Source organism: Physeter macrocephalus, chromosome 11, assembly GCF_002837175.3.
Source record: "Physeter macrocephalus isolate SW-GA chromosome 11, ASM283717v5, whole genome shotgun sequence".
NCBI classification, from domain to species: Eukaryota; Metazoa; Chordata; class Mammalia; order Artiodactyla; family Physeteridae; genus Physeter; species Physeter macrocephalus.
In genome coordinates, this window is record NC_041224.1 from 55,457,617 (window position 1) to 55,466,207 (window position 8,591).

The 8,591-nt window shown below is 44.6% G+C and overlaps 1 protein-coding gene across 1 annotated transcript in view; it reads left to right on the plus strand.

Annotated features, from left to right (window-relative positions):
* TLN2 (talin 2) overlaps window positions 1-8,591 on the plus strand; it is a 440,519-nt gene that overhangs the window by 92,837 nt on the left and 339,091 nt on the right. The gene's annotated exons all lie outside the window — the stretch shown is intronic.

The window sequence follows — 8,591 nt, forward strand, 5'->3', positions numbered from 1 at the left end:
AGGAGTGGTATTGCTGGGTCATATGGTAGTTCTATTTTTAGTTTTTTTTTTTTTTTTTTTTTTTTTTTTTTTTTTTAACGTACGCGGGCCTCTCACTGCTGTGGCCTCTCCCGCTGCGGAGCGCAGGCTCCGGACGCGCAGGCCCAGCGGCCATGGCTCGCGGGCCCAGCCGCTCCGCGGCATGTGGGATCTTCCCGGACCGGGGCACGAACCCGTGTCCCCTGCAACGGCAGGCGGACTCTCAACCACTGCGCCACCAGGGAAGCCCCCAATTTTTAGTTTTTTAAGGAACCTCCATACTGTTCTCCATAGTGGCTGTATCAATTTACATTCCCACCAACAGTGCAAGAGGGTTCCCTTTTATCCACACCCTCTCCAGCATTTGTTATTTGTAGATTTTTTGATGATGCCCGAATGCTAACATTGAGCAGTGTGAGATGATACCTCATTGTAGTTTTTTTTTTTAATTTTATTTTTGGCCGTGTTGGGTCTTCGTTGCTGCGTGCGGGCTTTCTCTAGTTACGGGGAACGGGGGCTGCTCTTCCTTGCGGTGCGTGGGCTTCTCATTGCGTTGGCTTCTCTTGTTGTGGAGCGCAGGCTCTAGGTACATAGGCTTCAATAGTTGTGGCTCACGGGCTCTAGAGTGCAGGCTCAGTAGCTGTGACGCACGGGCTTAGTTGCTCCGCGGCATGTGGAATGTTCCCGGACCGGGGCTTGAACCTGTGTCCGCTGCATTGGCAGGCGGATTCTTAACTGCTGCACCACCAGGGAAGCCCCTCATTGTAGTTTTAATTTGCATTTCTCTAATAATTAATGATGAAGAGTGAAGACTTTTGTGGATGCATTTACCACAAACTAGGCTCTAATGTCAGCATTTTATTATATACTTTTATTTAGCCTTTCTAACAACCCTAGGGTGAAAATCCTGTTCTAATATTCATTTTATAGATAAAGAAACTAAGCTATAGATCAGTTAAGTAACTTGCTTAGGATCCCATAACTACTTAGTGGTGGAGCCAGGATTTGAACCAAGGAGGTCTGGCTGTAGCATCTCTGATCTTAACCATTAACCTGTGCTTCCTGTCTGCATATACTGGTCATGCTGACAGTGATGGCTTTGGCTTTGAGTGGGTCAGGATCTTGGAGTAGCTGCTTTATATGAATAGGGTTTTTTTTTTTCTGTAAGAATTTACTTGTTTTGGAAAAATGACTCATGTATGTTAAAATCTCAGTTCAATAGTAGAGCCTGTTTGTTTTAGCCAGTCATGAATAACAGCATTTGTTACATGTTATTTCATTGGTAACCTTCTATTTCTGTTATCTTATAAATTTCTAACTTATAATAATCATAATAAAATACAGACATACCAGTTGACATCTCAAACCTGAGTGAGCGAAATTCCGAGGGGTCTTCTGATAGAATCTGGTTTCCAAAGAATGATTCAGCATTGGGATTCCACTTCTGACTCCGCCATTGGGTGTGGAGTGTCCATCCCCGGTTGGATCCTTGGCACATTTTGCCTGGAATACACATGTTCTAAGACTGGCTCCATGTGGTCCTCTGAGCCCCACCCTGCTAGCGTCTCACTGATCCTACAGAGCCAGGGAGGAAAAGGGTTTGGGGGAGCTTGTCAGTTCTTGGCCTTTCACATGCCTCCATTCCCAGCAGGACCGCTGACCGACCAGCTTGCCTTGGCCACTGCCCACGTCCCACCTCCCTGCCTGGAGCTCCCTCCCTCCACTCGGCCTCTTACCACTTGGGCTCCCTCAAAAGAGAGAGAGAGAGAGAGACAATCCAGTAGCTTTGATTCAGTGTCCACATCCTGTTTTGTTTCCCAGTAAGAAAAGGAAACATTAAGCCTGGGGTTTGGATAGGGATGTCAGTTTCAAATTAATTCTGTATTTAAAACTCTTAGTTTTGTAAGCCATGTGAAACAGAATGTTCTTCATACATAGGAGAAGTTTTAAGCTTGGAATCCTACCAATAGACCCTATTGTCCTATTCTTTTTGGTGTTGTCACTGGCATTTTTTAAAGCACTGTCCAAAGTGAGCTGGTAAGATATGGTTCCAGGGCCCCAAGTGGCCCACTTTCAGTGTCCCTGCTCATGACAGGTCCTGCCAGCCCCTCGGTCAGCACTGGGGATCCACCAGAACACTCTGTCTTCCCAAGGACCTGGGGCAGTGGGTTCAGAGGCATTGGCCCTGTGGTATAGTGACCCAGAGGGTGGGGACATAGGAATACCCTTCGTTGATGACCGGGTTCTTGTCCTGGGTCAGAACTAGAGGCTGGTGAATCTGAGATTAATACAGTCTGGATGAACTTTTCACAGTTTGCCATGTTGCATACTCTTCTAGCCTCTTGATGTCTCTGCATGGTTTGGATCTGTCATAGCAATGGGAAATTTTCATCTTTTAATGGTGAAATGCCTACCTTTCATGGGAAGAACATCATTTCCAGGGCCCTCTGGCTGAGTTTGCTGTGTCTCTTCTCCTTGAGGGGCTCATTTCTGGGCCTCTTGGTTCAGAAATGTCTCCTGGTCAAAAAAACCTTTTTTGTTTCCTACATCTAAGCTTTTCTTTATTCTTGATAACATTCTGATCCTAAGTACCATGGTAACTCTTTTGAAAAAGACCTCGTGTCACAGAAACATAGTTTGCTGTATAAGCGTTTCATGACTAAACCAACCACTCTGTCTTCCCTATAAAGATGTTTATTGATATACTTCAGAAGTAAGATGGTGGGGCTTCCCTGGTGGCGCAGTGGTTGAGAGTCCACCTGCCGATGCAGGGGACACGGGTTCGTGCCCCAGTCTGGGAAGATACCACATGCCGCGGAGCGGTTAGGCCCATGAGCTATGGCCGCTGAGCCTGCGCGTCCAGAGCCTGTGCTCCGCAACGGGAGACACCACAACAGTGAAAGGCCCGCATACTGCAAAAAAAAAAAAAAAAAAAAAAGAAAAAGAAATAAGATGGTAATTGCTCAGAGACATGATTTTCCCTCTCAGATTTTATATTTTCTTTCTTCTAATAGGTGACTTTTGAAATTCTGTAATTGTATTAGCTTGGTAGACATTGAACTAACTTGATAATTCTTGGCTATTGATAATTCCTCTTACATTAAGGTGACTAAAAAAAATAGGGGATATTTGTTTATGTATGATTTATCTACAGTATCTTTGTTTCTTGGAAGGAGAAACCATCGTACAAAAATCTTCTATACTGCACTGCTGGTTTGGGTGAGCATGTTTGCAGGAGGGTACTCTGTGAACATCTGCAGGCGTACATTGCTGTTCTCTCCTGTTTGTATTCATAACAATATCTGTTTCCCATTCACCTAGCCTACAAAATTGAACACTCAATCTTTCTCAAATCATCCTCTTCCAGCCTTCATTTCAAGACCCACTGTTATGGACTGAATGTTTGTGTTCTCCCAAAATTGATATGTTGAATCCTAACCTCCAATAGTGATGGTGTTAGGAGGTGGGCCTTAGGGAGGTGATTAGATCATAAGGGTGGAGCCCTCATGAATGAAATTTGTGCCCTTATAAAAGAGACCACCACCCCCCCACCTCCCAGGCTCCCTAGCTTCTCCCACTATGTGAGGTCACAAGGAAGAAGCTGGCCTTGTATGAACCAGCATGTGGAGCCCTACCAGACAACCGAATCTGCTGGTGCCTTGAACCTCCAGTCTCCACAACTGTGAAAAACAAATATTTATGTGACTCAGTCTATAGCGTTTTTGTTATAGCAGCTTGAATAGACTAAGATATACCCTCTGACTCCTCACTCCCGAATGGATGACATGTAAAGGCGGTTGGCCATCTGAGCCCTTCTCACAAGGGTGGCCTATGTCTTCCTATCTGTGCCTCATCTCCCCATACCACCTCCTGTGTAAAGTACCTCCTCCAGCCAAAGTACCCTTCTCTTCTACTCTGTAGGCCCGTGTGCCTTCGCCATGTTTTTCCTTTGCTTGCTCTGCTTGTCCTCCTGTCACTAGGCATAGGTGTTCACCTCGTTCCCCAAAGCCCAGCTGCAGTGATTCCTCCTTTGCAGAGCCTTTTCTGGTCCACTTACTACCTGCCTGTGAGGCGGTATCTTCCTCATGTCCTTTTGTTGTGTACTTTTGCTGCTCTGTTGTAAATGTTGGATTTCCTTCGTCTTTGGAGAGGCGGTGTCCTGTACCCTGGGGTCAGTGTGGGCAGTTGAGGGAGTGCACCTGATAGCCATGTAGACCTGGGTTCACTTCTTGCTTTTGCCCCTGAACTGTGTGCCCTTGGGCAAGTCATTTAACCTCCAGCTACCCCTCTGTGAAATGGCCCATCATTCTTCCCCTGGAGGATGATTGTGAGAATGAAAGCTGAGATGGGACAGTCAGGTAAGAGGCCTAGCAGAGTGTCCTGCACATGGGAAGCATGCGGTCAATGCCGTTTCCTTCCCCAGTCCTCAGTCCAAACAGGGTCTAGAAGTGGCTGTGCGTGAAGTTGGTGCTCAGTAAATATTGACCGAATTGCAGGCCCTCCCAGAGCCTGTAGGGTATTTTGCAGCTGCAGAGCAAATTGGCATAAAAGTCTGTAGCCCAGTGGGTGGGAGCTGTGACCCCAGGCTCTATTTCACCGATTTCTGTCTTTACTAGAGACAGAATGTTCTAGATCTCTTACATGTTAACCTTTTCTCCCCCAAGGGCCCCTCACTGAAGCAAAAGAGAAAGATAGTTCCTTGTTAGGGAGCGGGCAGAAACCCCAGTGTTATCGTTGCTATAATTTGGAGGACCTATCTTTCCACTTTCTTGCGTAAACTATGTGCAAAGCACATAGTGTGACTTGCCCCTTTCCCTCCTGTCACAAATCTCGAAGGCTACTAGCCTAATATGCACACATCTCCGATTCTTTCTCAGTTCTCTTCAGTAATTAATTTCCCAGAGGTGCTCTTTTTCTTCCTTGCGAGCAAAACTTTTAAATAAACGATGAGTGAGGTTTTGCTTGCTTTCATTATGTCAGTAGTATGTTGAAAAAAATAACCATAAAATTTCCTCCAACGTGTCAGGGAAATATAATTTTGTTAAAAAGGTCAAATGTGATGCCTTTGAGAGAACTCCCCAGTGGTCTCCCTTTAAAAGTATGTATGATATGTCTGGAACAAAGTTTTAATGCAGCATTTTTCTCTCAAAGGTCTTTCATAGCTTGTATTAGGCAGATGAGGTTGTTTTAATGAAGAGTGGTAATTAATTCAGAGTAGTCATTGGCATGTAAACATAATCTGACCTTCAGGTATGTTGAAGAAATTTTCGCAGTTCTGGGCACAGACATTTGACAGAGGGAAGAAGACAGAAATTGTATGTCAGTTTGGTTGAAAACATGGGAATTACTTTTAAGAGTTACAGACTTGGAGAGTTGTAAGCTGCCTTTAATCTCTCAGCCACCCGTAAGTGAGTATTCAACAGATATTGTCACTAAATAACGGGCATGGCTCATGAGAAGGGTTAAATCAGTTTCTGTCTTTATCCCACTGGCGTGCGGGGTTAACAAACTGGGGAAGCAGAATCTTTCACTGAAGGGAGTGAGTAAACAAGGTGCGTTTTGGAAACATTTTAGGGGGTGGAGCAGGTCTGGCGCAAAGGTATAGACCTGGAATGTAAGAGCATGTGTGCCTTTGAACTCTCCACGTCTGTTTTCTCAAATGATGATGCTGGGTTAGCGAAGATCTAAGGCCCATTTGAATGCTGTGTTTACTTCTCTGATTTTTGTGATCTCCTATTTAATTCTATGTGGTAGGTGCTGGCCACAGTGACCCTCTCCCAATAAAATTCTGACCCCTGAAAAAAGGAAAAATATTGTGTCAGTTAGCTAATGCTACTTTTAGCGCAGCATTGTGTGGGAGATTGATCCGTGTCATTGTTTGTATCACAAGTTTGTTCATTTTTATTGCCATGTAGTAACCCGTCTGTGTATATATACTATAATGTATCCGTTTTACTTTTTTTTTTTTTTTTGCGGTACGTGGGCCTCTCACTGTTGTGGCCTCTCCCGTTGCGGAGCACAGGCTCCGGACGCGCAGGCTCACGGGCCCAGCCGCTCCGCGGCATGTGCGATCTTCCCGGACCGGGGCACGAACCCGTGTCCTCTGCATCGGCAGGAGGACTCGCAACCACTGCGCCACCAGGGAAGCCCTGCTTGCTTGCTTTTAGACAGCTGCTTCAGCCTGGAGATTTCCCCCTCTCCCCGCTTGTTTCATTTCTTTCCATGGCTGAAGGCCCAATGTCCGTCTGCCTTCGGTACCATCATCCAGCCTCTGCCTGCCTGGCTTAATTTGTTGGAAGCTCTGGTAGGCCGGTGATCAGTCTTATCATTACTTTTTTGCCTTATGCTATGCAATCATTCTTAGTAGCTGTGCCTCGCATCATTAGGATGGTGGAAAGGTATTTTTGAGCTCTTTGTGGGAGATTTCAGGTAGGAGGTGAAGTGAGCAATTGTATGATAAAGAGGCAGAAAACAATTTTGATAAACCTGGGTCTGAGTCTTCTTGCAATCGCATAGATTGAATAGAGTTTCGTTTGGACCATCAAGTGATGGTATTGCTCTGTGATGCTGGAGATGGGAAGACACTGGAGCCAGTCCCTCCCTTTCCCCACTTGGGAAGCTCCTCACTAGCCCTGTTTCACTGAAGATCAGTGTATAAGGGTGAATGAGCTGATGAGATTTCAGTGGAGGAGGCCATCTGGCCGTCTCTGCAGCCAAGGACCGTGAGAGGTTATGTTCCCAGCTTGGAGTATTCTTAACCCTCCCCCTCCTCCTGTTCCGTACCTCCAGTGTCCCTCCTTTCTGTGCCTGTGCCTTTCCCCTTGTCTGTCTGTCCCTCTTTACTGCTCCATAGGCCCACTCCTCTCCGTTTGTCCTGTTCTTTTTCTTCACACCCCAAGTTGCTGTGAACGGAAAATCACAGTAAAGTTTGAAATATTTGTTCTACTTGGACTAAAATGTGAGGTTTCATGTTTTTGGAAAATGGCTGAGTTAAATTGTTACAGAAACAAAGATACCCCAAGCAAAATTGTGCCTGGTTGTCTTTTTCAATTTGTTAGGGGTTGCAGTTATTTACCCCAGTCTCTCCTAAGGGCCCTGGAAAAAAGGAGGTGGTAATTGCTGTTTTGTAATGAATCTGAATAGTTATTCCTTGCTCCAGCATTTTAATTTTGTTCCTGTTTTTTGCTTGTTTGTTTGTTTTTTGTTTTGTTTTTTTAAGCAAAAGTAACTTTGTCATAGAGGTTGTTTGAGGACTCTACTTACATTCTAATTTTTTTAAAAAATTGGGACATATACTGTTAATTTTGTTATAAGAGAATTAGGAGCTTTGTGTCTTACCTGTCCTGAAAACAAACATGTTAACTCTTATATGAAACATACTGATTTGATGTACAGTGGTTTACTGGACTTGTTGAAGAAACATTTCCTCCCTCTCTTTGTTAATGAAACAGTTATGAGAGACTCTATAGCCCTGTCCTAGCTTTCCTACTTACTTATTTCATATCCCTGCACATATTACTTCAACTACTTAAACCTCAGTTTTCTCATCTGAAAAATGGGAGTGATGATTTTTCCCATCCATAAGGTTGCTATGTAGAGTGAGAATGTATATAAAGCACTTACTTCGGGCCCAGCACATGGTGAGGACTCAATAGATGTTGGCTCGCAGCACTCCTTTGTGGTTACTTGGCTCCTTCCTGCCTCAAGCACCAGGGCTTGGGGAGGTAGGGAGAGTGTAGCGTCTGAAGACAAGCTCTAGTTCAGAGTTCAGGTCACTGGTGTATGTTGTTAGGTAAGATTTTAAACATGTCTGTACCTCAGGTACTTCAACTGAAAATTAAATTCCTATCTGCCTCATCAGTGTTTTGAGGACAATGTAAATTGATGATGATGGCTTATTAAATAAGCTTAACCTTGGAGTGAGATAATGCATGGAAAAGTATGGTACACAGTAGAGAACTACTGTTAGTGTGGGCTTCTGAGCATAGGATGGAAGCATAATGCTGAAAGAGTAGATAATAATACTAAAGAGTTATTGAGCACTTACATGTCCCACACAGAGTTCGAAGTGTGGTTAGAAGTATTAACTTATTTGGTAAGCTTCCTAACAATGCTGAGGTGTAGTTACTACTGTTTCCACATTACAGTAAATGGTTAAGCGTCTTGGCCAAGGTCATAGAGCTGTAAGTGGCAGAGCTGGGTGAACTCAGTCTGCAGGCTCCAGAGCCCACGGTATGGACCACAGAGCTGGGGCTTTTAAGCCAGGTCAACCCTTCCCTGACTGTATTTTTTTTTTAACTTAAGTTTTATTGGAGTATGGTGCTTTACAATGTTGTGTTAGCCTCCACTGCACAACAAAATGAATCAGCCATACACATTTCCCCTCCCTTTTGGGCTTCCCTCCCATTTAGGTTACCAGAGTGCATTAGGTAGAGTTCCCTGTGCCATACAGTATGTTCCCATCAGTTGTCTATTTTGTACATAGTATCAATAGTGTGTATGTGTCAATCCGAGTCTCCCAGTTCCTCCCACCCCACCCCTTTCCCCCTTGGTATCCATACATTTGTTCTCTA